We start from the raw sequence: 15982 nt of genomic DNA on the forward strand, positions 1-15982 counted from the left end.
TGCAATGTACAGTAATATTGCAGTGACAATATTACTTGTGTGTGCAGTACTGATATAGTATTAGAACATAATTTAAAAGGTCTCTAACTCATCTTGGAATTAATTGCATTTTTGGGTCAGATTTTGGATGTTATGTTGCTATTTCACAATGCCTGTGCATTGTTTGTAAAATCATTAATGTGATTTGATGCAAATGCAATCAATAACTTTAAAGGGGCAAAATGTCATATTTGGACTTTCAAATATATATACAGTATATGTAAAAAAAAAAAAAAAAAAAAGAAAAAGAAAAAACCTGACTTTATCATTAGACTGTATAGAATGAAGAGCTATGAAGATATGTCAAAGGTGCCAGTGTATTGGACTGTAGAGACATGATCTATATACTGCTGAGTTACACAACCACTAGAGGAAGTAGTGAGTCACTTTTCCAGTTTCCCATGGTGATGAAAACTAATACCACAGGGTCTCTGACCAAAGCATCAGAAAATGACAAGATGTGATGAGAACCACTGAGAAGCAATTTTTAGAGTCAAAGAAAAATGAGCTACTACTGGATCTAAAAACTAGAAGCACTGTTGTTTTCACCACTGGACATAGCTCAAAATGAAAAGAAAGGAGTTTGATGATGGAATGGCAGCTTTTCTCCTACTCGGGTGAGTTTGATTATGAGGCTTATGAAGGTATAAAGTTATATGTGATGATCTTATCTTTGCTAAGTTGACTGTAGAGCCACAGCTCAGACTAAACTGTGACAGTTCTGACCTTGTTTGGATGATTCCAAACAGATCTTTAGTTCAGCTGTTGACAGCACAAACTGTTCAGAAAACAGAGGTGCTTTACTGTGGCTGATTTTAGCCTAAAACCTGAGCTAAACTAACAGAGCTATAATGGAAACTAGGGGCAGCCGTGGCCTAGAAGGCTAGAGAGTTGGCTTGTGATTGAAGGGTTGCCAGTTCGATTCCCTGGATTGGCAGAAAATTGTTGGCTGATGTGCCCATGTGCAAGGCACTTAACCCCCCCATTTGCTCCCCGGGTGCCTGATATGGCAAACCCACTGCTCCTAGCATGCAGTGTGTGGTGCATGTGATGTGATGGGTTAAAGGCAGAAGAAAAATTTTGATATGTGGTGCATGTTTACATGTGTGAACCCTTTCATTCATTCACTTTCTGAACCCGCTTTATCCTCACTAGGGTCACGGGGATCACTTGGAGCCTATCCCAGTTACTTATGGACAAAGGCGAGGTAATAATAATAATGATGGATTAGATTTATTTAGCGCTTTTCTATGAACGCATACTCAAAGCGCGCACAGTGGATCCATTATTCATTCACTCTCACATCCTCCCTCTGGTGGTGGTAAACTACATTTGTATCCACAGTTGCCCTGGGACAGTCTGACAGAAGCGTGGCTGCCAATCTGCGCCTACGGCCCCTCCGACCACCACCGAACATTCACACACCAGTGTGAGTAGCAGCACTGGAGGCAAGGAAGGTGAAGTGTCTTACCCAAGGACACAACAGTACATGGACAGAGCAGGATTCGAACTGCCAACCCTTCAGTTACTGGACGACCCACTCTACCATCTGAGCCATGGCTGTCCCAAGGGTTCACCCTGGACATGTCTCCAGTTCATCGCAGGGCTGAGTGTATAGAGACAAACAATCACTCTCACATTCACATTTATGGGCAATTTAGATTAACCAATTAACCTATCAGTGCATGTGTTTGGATGGTGGGAGGAAGCCGGAGTACCCAAAGAGAACCCACGCAGACATGGGGAGAACATGCAAACACAGAAATGCCCCACCCCCATAGACTGTTGCTGGAATCAAACCCAGGACCTTCTTGCTGTGAGGCACAAGTGCTAACCACTGCACCGCTGTGTCGCCCTATGTGTGAACCCCTACTGACAAAATAAAGATTCTATTCTATTCTATTCTATTCTATTCTATTCTATTCTATTCTATTGGCTGACAGCATGTGTAGATTATAAACAAATAAAACATTTTGTCTGAAGATGAAAACTTGATGGTACCCTAATGCAGACATATATAAACAATAAGCTTAATACTTTATACAGTGAGTGATACAGTCTGTGGACACATAGTGTTGATTCATTGTAGTGGTAGTTTGGTATTCTATTCTAGTTTGCAACTTCCAACCTATTGTTGAGAGTTTGGAGTATAAATACTACTTGTTGCCCTTTAAACATAAATAACTTTTTTCAAGAATTTTTTTATATATCCTGCATGACTAGCCTGTATTATGATGATGATGATGCAAATGCAAGTTATTCATCAGCACTAATGTCTAACAAAAACTGTGTTTATGGGTGTAACTTTCTATAATCAAACTGGAAAATCTCCTGGTTTTACTGTGTGTTTCCCTTCATTGTGTCTGAGGTAATGTCGATCGACCTGTCTGCCTGGCCTCAGGCCTCGTACTCCATCTCCATCCCCCTTTACAGCACGCCTGTATCTCTTCAACACAGCTTTATTGCTTTTCCCCCTCACTTGCTTTGATTCTTCTTTCCTTCCTTCATTTGTTTTGTGCACCTTCTTACTCTTCATGTGCAATTTATTTCCTTCGCTCATCTCTTATCCCTGTCCTCAATCTTTTTTTTTTTTTTTTTTTCCCTCCTCCCACATGCATTATCTATTAGCTGTGGCTTGTCAGGGCTCCAGTCCTGTGTAATGAGAGACAGGCGGGGCAGATTGCGCAGCGTCACATTAATTTGCCGTGGCTAACTGTTCGTACACCAGAGCAGAAATCAATGAGCCACCCCCAACCTTTATCTCCCCAGCGCCATCGCAGCTGACACACCAGTTGCCCTTTCCAACACCCACAGCATCTTTTGTCTCCAGGCTTGCACTCACATCACTAAAATATCTTTTAAACGTTTTTCTTATTGCCAAATCCCACCTTTGAACACGGCAAACCAGCTTTTTTCTATAAAAAATGTAGTTGTTTTTCATCTATAAGCTCATAAACTAGGGTTGTGCATCTCCCATCACTGAAGCTAATGTGATATGCATTTCAATTGGCAACATTCATACATTAAAGATGCATATGAAGCAACTTCCAATGTGATAAGATTCACCCCCATTGGGATGCAGGATGAGTTGACATGATTTGATTCAACACAATATGATGCAAATGAATATAATGCTATGCAGTGCAATTTTGCAGATTAATTACATTTTGTTTACTTCTTCTAAAGCACACAGTAAATTATAAATGAACCAAAAAAAATGATACTGTTTCATTTTACCTCTAAAACATTAACAAACAGGCTGTTTAACAAATCCTCCAAAGAGTCTTGGGGAAAAAAAAAAGATTATAAAAAAGCAATAAAACATGGCCTCAACCTTGCCTTAAATCAGCCCATTTTTTCTTTTCTCTCTCTCGGTACAAAGGGACAATCACCTCAGCTCCAAAATGAAGCCTACAACAAAGACTTTTAAAGTTGTAATACCATTAGCAGCCACTGGGGATGGTGTTAAAAAGCATTGGGACCTATAGACTGACAAGGAACTTCTCTCTGAAAAAAATACTAGAACAATCTTTTTTTTTTTTTTCAGGTCTCATTGGTTATATTTTTTATTTTTTAAGAGATCTCATGGTCCACCTTAAAAGTGTTTCTCTATTAATGAGATCTGAGGTTGAATAGAAGGCCTTGATGTCTGCTTTGACTGACAGGTGTGATTAATAGCTTGCTCACCTGCCAAGTCAGACTTTCAAAGTTCCAGCTTATTTGATAAAACACCCTTTTTCCTGACAAATAGCTGCTGTGTAATTATGGTTAATAGGATCCACTAACATGACTGTAAGATTATGTTGTTACACAATGCTTGATGAAGTTTACTGTTTTACAGTCATTAAGCTACCATTAAGTTACCATTAGTTCACCTCTGACCCCTCTGACTTCCATAGTTCCACCTATTTTGTCCAAATATGGTCATTTCTGGCTCAAAAGAAGTCAACATGGGGACGACCAAATCACAAACTGGCTTCAAAATGCAGTTCAGAACCCAATGGATGACGTTACAGTTTCTCTGTCCAACAATTACATAAAGTTAATTCTACATAGACATTTATATTTACATATTATTTTATATATTTGCAGCATAACTCCACAGCATCCTAACACTTAGTTTATAGATGCAGAACTTTGAAAGAAATGCCTTCAGAAAACAGTTTAGAGAGTTTTAATAGTAAATAAAAAATGTATCACATTTCATTGGGTCTCTATTTGGAATTACATATTAATGAATCCATTTTTTTTCCCCCGAGTTGCATCTAGTGACAATCCACAGACATTGTACTCACATATGAATACAAATATGTTTTACTGTACATAAGATTTTGTTCATGGTCATGTCCTCATGTCCAAATTTGTGTTGCACTAGGAGGCAGTCATTTGTTGATGTTAGATAAAACCAGTTTTATGTTAGTATTACACACACTGATCAGCCATAACATTGTCACCGCTAAGTGGTTTTTATTTTGATTATCTCATTATAATGGGACCTGCCCATGGTCAAGTGAAGACTGTGCCCTCGAAGTTGATGTGTTAGAAATAGCAAAATGGGCAAGAGTAAGGATCTGAGCAACTATAACAAGGGAGACATTGTGAAGGTCAATCCACTTGGTCAGAGCATCTCCAGATCTTGTTGGACATTCCAAATGTAAAGTGTTTAGTACCTGCCAAAAGGGGTCCAAAGAACAACAACCAGTCAAGCAGAACATTATTACCACTTGTCTCAATAATGTCGCTTTCCCTTTTTCCACAAAAACAGCTCTGACCTGAGGCCTAGACTCCACCAGACCTCTGAAGGTGTGCTGTGGGATCTGGACTAAGACTTTAGCAGCAGATCCATGAAGTCCTGGAAGTAGAGAGGTGGACCTCCATGGACTTGATGGAGTTGTCCTTAGATTGGGATGTCCTTCCTTAGTCCATTTTTGGTGGGTACTAACCCCTGCAGACCAGGAACACCCAACAAGACCTGCAGTTGATGCTCTGACCCAGTCATCACCGTCACAATATGGACCTGGTCAAAGTCACTGAGTTCCTTACAATGATCATTTTGCTGCTTCCAACACACCAGCTTCAAGGACTAAATGTTCATTTGCTGCCAAATATTTCCAACCAAACAACAGATGCCATTGTAAATAAATAAATATTATTACAACTTCTCTTGTTGGTGTTGATCAGTGCACCTCTGCTGCCGTTAAGAAGCAACAGAAGCATATTAAAGCATTAAGGAGGATTCTATCACACAAAAACACTTGAGTGCTTCACACAGAAATCACTGCATAGTCTGTTATCATGGAAGTGGGCCTCCCAGATCGCCTTTACGATAGAAAGGTATTAAGCTAATGTCAACAAATGGCAAATGTCAGCCAGCACAAAACAAACTCATTTCACAGAAGCACATGCAAATTTTACATATTAAACCACTGACATGTAATGGTTATATTTGAACACTCTAACAAGGACACTGTTAATGCTTTGAGGGACTGCGCCATTAAAATGATCTGACTAACAGATGGGTTGATGGGGACAGGACTAATAGATGGGTTTGATGTTTGTTTGATTGGTATGTGAAATTAACACCTTGCTCTGACTGAGTTGGGGTTTAAGAGATTCTGTTAATTGATGTTTATAACAGAGAGCTCCACTATATTTCTGATTAAGCTGGTGTAATCACAACATGACAGATCATCCAATGATTCTGTTTCATGTAGTTCATAGTCCTCACACTGTCCCAGCTCCACACTCTTCTCCAAACAATATTGTTATGTGCGGTATAAGGGAATCCGATCATTACATAAAACATCTCACAAAGAAGAACTAATGCAGAACTATTTGCTGTGCTCAACAAGCAGTTTATTTGCAGAAATCAAATAATAACTAGTGTGATGGAAGCCAAAACAACAAACAAAACAAACCCACTTACCTACCCAAGAAATGGAAAATAAAATACAATACCATCCCTACCATACGCTAAACAAAACAGGAGAAAAGTGACACAAAATGAGACTTTATCCAAAAGGTCATAAATACAACAAAAGTGAACAAATATTAATAGACATGTGTCTTTTACATGCCAAAAGATCCATTGCAATGTTTTGGAAAAAGACCAGCAGGCCGAGTATTACATACTGGGTGAAGCAATTGCTGACAACTTTTCCTTTGGAGAGACTGACGTACATACGAAAAGGAAGGCAGGATATGTTTGAAAAGATATGGAAACCTTTTAAGATATTTGTTAAAAGTGTTGACTTAGCAATTGACAATGAGGAGGAAAACATTCAGTTGTGTAAACTTTACAACAGGGTTAATGAGTTCAAATACTCATAATTGTAACAGGGCATTAAATTATGCACAAATGTTTATGGCTGAGAAGTTTGTGATGTGTATGTGTATTGTTTATTTGTAATTTGTTTGTTTGTTTGTTTCTTGTTTTTTTGTTTTTACTTGTAACAAACACTTGTAATGTTGCAGGTGCCTTTGTTAGTGAGGTACACGTCTACATGTGTTTATATTTACAAGTGTATGTGTGTGTATATATAAAAAATGTGTTAATAAATATATTGTTTTTTAAAAAAAAGTGACACAAAATGAAATAACTGCTCACCTTAAACTATATGTGGACTGCAGAATTCAAGTATATATATATACAGTTGTGCTCATAAGTTTACATACCCTAGCAGAATTTGTAAACCCTTTGGCCCATTTTCAGAGAATATGAAAGATAATACAAAAACTTCTCTTCCACTCGTGGCTAGTGGTTGGATGAAGCCATTTATTATCAAACAAATGTGTTTGCTCTTTTCAAATCATACTGACAACAGAAACTATCCAAATGACCCTGATCTAAAGTCTACATACCCTAGTTCTTAATCCTCTGCATCGCCACTTTAACATCAATGACAGTTTGAAGTCTTTTGTGGTAGTTGTGGATGAGGCTCTTTATTTTCTCAGATGCTAAAGCTGCCCATTCTTCTTGGCAAAACGCCTTCAGTTCCTTAAAGATTTTGGGTTTTCTTGCATGAACTGCATGTTTGAGACCTCCCCAAAGTGGTTCAATGATACTGAGGTCAGGTGACTAAGATGGACACTCCTTCACCTTCACTTTTTTTCTGCTGTAGCCAATGACAGGTTGACTTGGTCTTGTGTTTTGGGTCACTGTCATGTTGGAACATCCAAGACTGTTCCATGCACATTTTTCCGTCAGGGTATGTAAACTTCTGAGCACAACTGTAAATACATTTACAAATTACACGCTTCTCAGTCATTTGGGATCAGAGCTTTACAACAGCCTTCCAAAAACTAATGGGTGACATCACAGTGGCTAAATTCACTCCTTTAAGGCGGCCATACACTGTGCGATTTTAGAGACGATTTCTCACTTGTGCGACTATTTCTGGGATCGGGCCAGATGTGCCTCTAATCGTGTGTGGTGCTTCGTGCAGTGTACATGGGGTAAGGAGAAGCCATTAACACCTCACGACCACCTCACAACCAGCAATCGTGTGTTCGCAAGGAAAACGGAGCTGTTTGAAATCCTGCTCGCTCCTCGTGAGGGTATCGCACTGTCAAAGCAGTGTCACGAGCCCATGTGCCTCAAATTCTCACACTGTGCATGCACGAATACAATAATAGCCAGCTACTGTAAGCTAATTCTAAGCTTACAGTAGCTGGCTATTGGCCTAGTGCAGTTTAGCTGTTGCAGTTTACCTCTAGTTCCCTTTGCGGTAGGACTGACAGCCCATACTGTCCACATCTGGCCAACCAATCCCTGCACCAAACACGTTGTCGTCTTTTCTTCTTTTTTGATTCCCTGCAGATAATGGCACATATTGCCAAAGCAGCTCGTTGTGTTTTTGTTCAGCACTACCATTTTGTGACTCACGCAAATACACAATCGTCTATGCACTTCCGGATTCCTTGGTATTTTAACGTTGTATTTCTGGATACAACACTGGAACGTGTGGTGCGTCCTCTGGTGTATGGTCCTACAGTGTGAGCAGTCAGGTCGCATACGAGCGTCGGCCTGTACAGTGTGAGAACACAAATCATGAGCCTGACTTTATGGTTGATTCGCACAGTTTGAGATGGATCTGCGTGCAACGATTGAAATAATTGCACAGTGTATGGCCGCCTTTATACAATTGACATTCAGACTTTTTTAATTAATCCACTCTCATCTGGAACTTTTATGCTATTTGTTAAACTTAATCTTTATAATATACCATCTGATTTTGTAGCCTTTCTCTGATCCATAATTCTTATGCAAAATTTTCAGGTGCATCCTCTCATGCCTCCTAAAATCATGATTACTTTGGTTCCTTGTGAGCAAATGATCAAGGGAACCAAATAGCATTGATGTCCAACGTTCTTGTCATCCCATTCCTCGATGAAATCAAACTTGGAATACTCTCAGTGAGAATGTCTAATTATGTTGTAAACAAATCAAGAGATAGAGGCGGCTTCGTTTCGGATGCTCGAAAAGGTCTTTTGCATAAGGAACAACATATTTTCACAACTCACATTACTGAAACTGAAACTAATTACACTCCTAAATTTGAAAGAAATATAATCACTCAAATTGAATAGGATCTAGCAGTGGCAGTCTTATATTCATTGCACACTTCAATTTGTGTATGCTTTGTGTGTGTGAGAGCTTTCAAGTGTGTAAACTATGCATGTCTTGTCCTTCAGCAGGCCTCAAAAGAAATGTTTTGATGAAGAAGGCATCAAACACCTAGGCTCTCCACATGCCCTGCTTATCAATAAAGGCTTTTAATCACAAAGAATTGCACGAGAGGCAGAAGCATTTTAACTTCTATTGTGTATTTCATCACAAAATACACAATGGAAGCTATCAAACTGGATGAGGCACAAGATGGTACGGCATGAAACCATCAAGTTTTGTTTATTTTATCTCTGCTGAAGACGCAGGGATAAAGGCAGATGCCAAGTTAGGAGTTGAGCTCGCTTACTTATTCGATTCTGTTTGAAGTGAATTAAAGAATTTCTCTTCATCCCCCCCTCCCCCCTTTTTTTAATAATGAAATATTTAATTCCACCCAGGCTGAGAGGAGATTAATTATAATGGTGACTTGCAAGTGAAATGTTCTTTTCTTGCTCGTCTTTCATTTTATTGTCTGTGATTGGGAAAGTGTCCCCTTGTACATGGAATATTTTCAGCTAACGAGAAACTTTTGTTGAAGGAGCTGAGCTGATTTTAGAAAGGCTGACTTATTGATGTGTTTTCTTCACATCAATTATTGATGACCGCTGAAATGCATGATTCACTGGTTTATATTTCAGAAGGTCTGAGGCCAACTAGTGACAGATTTGATGTAAACTTTAGCCAAAATCTAAATCAGGAGCATGGACAGCTCCCATGACAGGCAGATTCTACACACTAAACCTTATAGGCCTCAAAGGGACCGAGCCTCGAAAACCCAAGAAAATCCACAATGTCAAAATGTACCAACAGCGCCTCCTGGAAATGTTCAAAAATCAAGTCCCCATTTGAGGTTTCATTTAGACCATTAGACCAGCTGCCTTTACAATCTAAAGAGGAAAAAATGTACGTCTAAAAATATGAAACCCCATCTATGTTCTTCTCTCTAGCCAATTTTATGATTATTTCATTATTTAACTATGCAATTACACTTGCTTTTTCCCCTGCAATTAAATTCAGCAATGAAATCATACACCTACAAAAAGAAAGGAGTTGAGATTTTTTTTTTTTTTTTTTACCATTTTTATCATAGGGTGCTATTTCCAAAACAACGCTTTGTGTAATGATGAAAAAACTGCACAGGCATAATTATAGGGTTGTGGAACCATATTGAATCATGTTGCCGTAGCAATGTGGTGAATTCTAATGGTTCACCCTCAACAAAATTCCCAAAATTAAGCTCTACATTAAACTTCACGTAGATGTGCACAATTTGGTCAGTCCCCCCTGGGAACTGTTTCTTCATAGTAAAGTGACATTAAAAATATGCACAGGCCTGCAAGTCTAGAAAAAACTGATGTGTGAAATGGTCATCACTTCTTGTTCCTTTACTTAGAAATTATTTTTTCATGACATGTATTTGTTTCAAGCAGAAAAAAACTAAACTTTTGTGTCTATAACTAACAGCAGAGCAAATAAATTAATAAATAGAGCTGATCAAGACATTATTGGAATGGCCTTGTACACGTGTATAAACAAAATTAATTCAATATGTATTGCTCCAAAAGGAGTGGAATAAAGAAAACTTATAATTAAATCCCACCCCCACCTCTCATTTACACAACATTATAATGTAAACAATGATATAATATCTGGTAAAGGTTCATACTGGCTTCCAAATATAACTACTGTAGGTAATTCATTTGTCAGACAGGGGTAGTTGTTTGTTTACCTGCTTTACTAGTTTCAGCTACTTCCCGTAGCCTTCATCAGAAGCGTCACATGATGTTGCTGTGACGTGCTGTCTGGTCAATCCTCCTGAGCAACCTGTAAGACATGTCACAGCAACATCATGTGACGCTTCTGATGAAGGCTACGGGAAGTAGCTGAAACTAGTAAAGCAGGTAAACAAACAACTACTCCTGTCTGATAAATGAATTACCTACAATAATGTTATAATAAAATAAGATAAGATAAACAATACAATATTAGAACCAAACTTACAACTAAATTGAATCTGCATTTTGTAATGCTTTTACTAGTTCAATAATGTACTTAAGAAACGTGGAAAAAATTTTTATTTATGGTACAAGTGATATGTGTAAATAAATCCATCTCTTCTCAACCTGTAAAACATTTTCATCTTCAACAACTTTATGTGTATATATTTATCAAATTAAAAGTTTCCATGACTCATTGGGTCATAGCTCGCACATTGACTAAAAGTTGTGTATTCCTTTATCCATTATTTTTTGAGGATACATGACCTCATGTAGTTATTTTCCTCTCCTCTGCTTCCTGATGTAAAGACATAAGTGTGGGAGGTGTAGGTGGAGGCCAGCGGTCTTTTATCACTCACATATTTACACCAGTCAACTAAATCTATTGACATCCTCTGCCCACATAGGGTGTTTAATTCACTGCAACATTTCTCACAATATATACACAAAAGCGATGACTGCATTTCTCTTGTGACTCCAAACTCAATAAGACTGGCATAAACTTCCATTCTGATCTAAACTTTTTACCCTTTGTTTCTGGTGTCAAAAACATTTACACTGTAAAGGCTGCAAGTATATTTTTTATATGTTTATATTGGGCTTTGAAACAGAAAAGCCTGTAAATTCTCTTCCTCTCATTTATCAGACTTCAGCCACTTTTACACAGAGATCCCAGAAAAAGGTGAGATGATGATCCCACCTTTTTTCCACCACTGACTGATTTCCACAGCCAAGCCAAAGGAGTAACAGAGGAGAGACAGGCTGGACTTTTACACAGCGGACCACTGTTCCGGAATCAAAGGGGCGGTGACGCAGTGCAGTGTATAGTGTGTCATATAACTTGCGCATCGGAAATACCCCGGGCATAGCAGTGTTGCTAACCTCTGCAGAGTCAGCCCGTCTTTCACCGTTCCACAAATGCTAGCATGGACAGAGTCCTCTGCCCAAAGTGACAACAGCTCGCAGATCTCAGCGTCTCCCCAGTTTGACATCTTTCTGGTTGCATTGATATGTTTGTTTACTGTACATGACCCACGCTCATTTTTAATCCCCCTGGCGCAGGGGTCGCACATGCAACATGTCATCAAAACAACACCTTGGTTACAGAACGAGAGGCGTTCCTTTTACATAGTGTTCCAGAATCATGATTCCACCTTTATCACAGCTCTGTTGCTACCTCCAGAGGCGTTACAGAGCCGCAATAAAGGTGGGACCAAATGATCCACCATTTCATTTACACAGACATCGTTCCGGAATAAAGGCGAAATATTCCGTAACAGAAGTCCTGTGTAAAAGGGGCCAGTGTTTGATCTTTAAAAGCCAGTTTGATGACAGATTTTAATCACAGTTTAATCACAGATTTGCATTTACTCAACCAGCAATTTAGTAAATATATATACTCAGATGAACTAACTATAAGTAGGTAATAATAAGAATGATGTTTGATAATATGGATGTAAATGTAGTATAGTAGAACTTCACAGTATGAGTGCACCATAATATGAATAATTTGCTTTAAGATAGATTGATAGAGAGAGAGAGAGAGAGAGAGAGAGAGGGAGGGAGGGAGGGATGATAGATAGATAGATAGATAGATAGATAGATAGATAGATAGATAGATAGATAGATAGATAGATAGATAGATAGATAGATAGATAGATAGATAGATAGATAGATAGATAGATAGATAGATAGATAGATAGATAGATAGATAGATAGATAGATAGATAGATAGATAGATAGATAGCTCATCATGAAGTTATGATCAAGTCATTCTTGTGTTATGGCATTACCTCATACTTCATTATCAAATAAGGACATCATACATAGCTATCCCACCATTTTAGCAGATTTTAACAGTTCACATGATGTTTGTTTTATTCATAATGGTCATCAGAGGCAAAAGTTTACATTTATTTGCATAACACAAAGGAGTGGGGCAACACAATAAAAAACCTCTACTGTTATACCTATAATATAAGCTTAGAGGACATACAGGTATAAATCCATTTAATTTAATGTTTTATCTAATGATGATGCCAAGTTTCACTGTGAAAACTTAAAATTACTTTATGGTAATTTACTGGTAATTTCTCCTCTGGCCATAAAAAGATTCCAAGTCAAATGATTAAATCCAGCTCTATGCAAAAAAAAAAAAAAAAAAAAAAAAAAGAAAAGAAAAAGTGTCCTAAACTTCAGGTAAAGCTAATATAAGGCTTCAACAGTTTGACTCTTTGGTCCTGGTCATAAGTGTCATAGATTTTTCACCATCTGCTCTGAATTCAAATTCCTCAACTGGTGATAAAAAGTGAAATAATCTCTCAAAGCCGCTGTGACTCGATCATTATGGTGAGCAACAGGATTTCATGGTACACTTGCATTAATTCATGCCTTAAATCACCATGAGTCATGTATTAATATGCAATATGTTAACACCCTCTACACCGATTTCTCTTAATACATGACCCAATTCGTTTTTTCAGTGAAAAGACGTATGTTTGCAAGTGAGTTCTCATTGCTGCTTCATGACATTAGCAACAGTGCTGTAATTCGCTTAGAGATGGAGTCATTTAACATCAAGAAATGACTGGCTCTCTGCTCAAAACGCAGAGAGCCACACAATCACAGCAGAGAAACACAATCACAGCACAAATCATACAAACTGTAAGTAAAATGTATTTATATAGCACTTATCACAGAGAAAATCTCACAAAGTGCTTTACAAATTGAAAAGATACAAGACAGCAACACACAAAAAAGAATACAAAGTGAAAAAAATTAAATATGAAATTTTAAAACACCCAATAAATCAAGGAATAGCCATAAAAGCAATAGAATAAAGGTGCGTCTTAAGATGCCTCTTAAAAACGTCCACTGAGGCTGCTGCTCATAGCTCAGGCAGAAGGGCATTCCACCATCTGGGAACCACTGCTAAAAAATATTGATAAAATAAATATCTAGATAAATAGATAAAAATATTGAACCTTGAACCCTTTATAGTTCACTCTTAGAAATACTCTGAAATTCAAAATTTTCAACCTAAATGTGTTAGTGGAGGATATAACAACACTTTATTTCTTTACTGTAATGTAAAAATCAAGGTCACTGAAGTTACCGTATTTGGTTCTTTACCCGTAAGTGGCAAAAACACAGAAAACAGAACAAACAAACACAAGTACAAGAAGTAAATATACAAAAACACAAAAAAAACACATGTAAAGTGAAAGGAACATGTATTTTAGAACATTAGAACACCACTTTTAGAACATTAGACCAACATAAGTGCTGATCCAGACACAACATACACATTATCCCTTTGATCATTATTTAAGATAAGATAAGATAAGATAAGATAAGATAAGATAAGATAAGATAAGATAAGATAAGATAAGATAAGATAAGATTACGATACGATACGATATTATTGATCCCACCATGGGGAAATTTAACAGTTTACAGCGGTAATATGTAACACACCAGTGCAAAAGAAAGGCAGGTAGAAATAAATGTTCTTTAAAAGTATAAAAATTTAAGTATAAAATTTAAAGATATTTACATATTTATTGCACATATGTGATGTGATATGGGGGTGGTGGAGGGTCACTGTGTACTGTTATACAGTCTGATGGCTGTGGGGGGGAATGACCTGCAGAAGTGCTCCTTCTTGCACAGGGGATGTAAGAGTCTGGTACTGAAGGAGCTGCTCAGGGCCTTCCTTACATTAGTACCATTACTTCATGGTACCTAACAAAGCAGGTATGCCCACTGTTCACGCAGCGGTGGGCCTTACAGACCCTCTGGAGTGCCATAAAGAGGGGGTAAACATGACAATTTCATGGGGCCCAGCATTTCCAGGGGGGCCTAGTGGATATAGGTTAGAAGTTGGGAAAATTTCGTGTAAGTTTTGAAGTAAAAGAGAGGCGTAGAAGCTGGGAGTTGGACGTCCAAAGTTGTTTTGGTTGTTACAGCACTTTTGAAACACACCCCTATACCCCCCAAAAAAACATTTATAGATTATTTTCTGAAGGGCCGAGTGAAGAAGAAAAAAGGTATCCTGCACACTGTCCAATCAACTTGAAGTTTTTTGCAAGCTGATTGGACAGTGTGCGGGATACCTTTTTTCTTCTTCACTCGTACCTCATGCTCCTACGCACCTGTCCCCTGTAGACTTTTTAGGTGTGCACCAGCCTCCATACCTTGTTTTCTGAAGGGCCTACAACATTTATTTTCCATGGGGTCCACAGCTGGTAGCGGTGCCCCAGCAGACCCTGTACACCATATTTGACCTGACATTGTTGCCTCACTTTAACTTTTGTTGCCACTGTCTTGTAATGCATATGGAAATTACCAAAAATAGTCACTTGCCCGATAAAGGTTTAAGTGTTGTCATAACTCACACTGATAATATGTAGGGTGAAGAAACTGCTGCTGCACAGTCACTAACTTTCTGTGATTAAACCACCATCGCACATACTGTATATACACACACACACACACACACACACACACACACACACACACACACACACACGTATCTCTGGTAGACTCATGCATCAGAATGAGAAACGGCAAGGTGTCCTAATCTTAACGGGAGGGAGTGGGGGCATTTGTAATTTCTTATCCACCGCTAATTACAGCAGTAACAAGACCCAGGAGAAGTGACGGCTGCTGGTTTAGACGTCTACCGACTTGACAGCAGGGTTAATTAACAGCCTTCCACCAAGATTAAGATGGGACGAAAACTAAATAGATCAAGATGCACGCACTCACTTAGAGCGGCACACACACGTACGCACATACTGTGGACGTGCATGTACCTACACAGAATGAGCCTCCTGTTAAGAGCTTAGATTACGATAGCCACACCGTCTCCCATCTATTTGAGCAGAAAATTAGCCTGGGCCTGATCGGACAGGCCCGGAGCCGCCCGCCTCAGACCTAATGCATTCATTCATACACCTGTGTGACTTATTGATACTGGCACATGAACAGGAGAATCATTTTGTTGACGCTCTGAATATGGCTCGTGAGAGAAACCAGAGAAAGTAAATGGAATTAGGGGCTGACAGCTATGACTGGAAACCCTTTAACACCCGGGTTGTATTCCCCATTGAGCGCGTGCAATGATCCTATCCATCTTTCCTCCCTATAATGTCATAAGGGGCAGATGCAGGTTTAAAAGATTTATCTAAACCGCAGGTGTCAAACATGCAGCCCGGGGGCCAAATCTGGCCCACTAAAGGGTCCAGTCTGGCCCCTGGAATGAATTTGTGAAATG

This window comes from Sphaeramia orbicularis, chromosome 11 (assembly GCF_902148855.1).
Source record: "Sphaeramia orbicularis chromosome 11, fSphaOr1.1, whole genome shotgun sequence".
NCBI lineage: Eukaryota > Metazoa > Chordata > Actinopteri > Kurtiformes > Apogonidae > Sphaeramia > Sphaeramia orbicularis.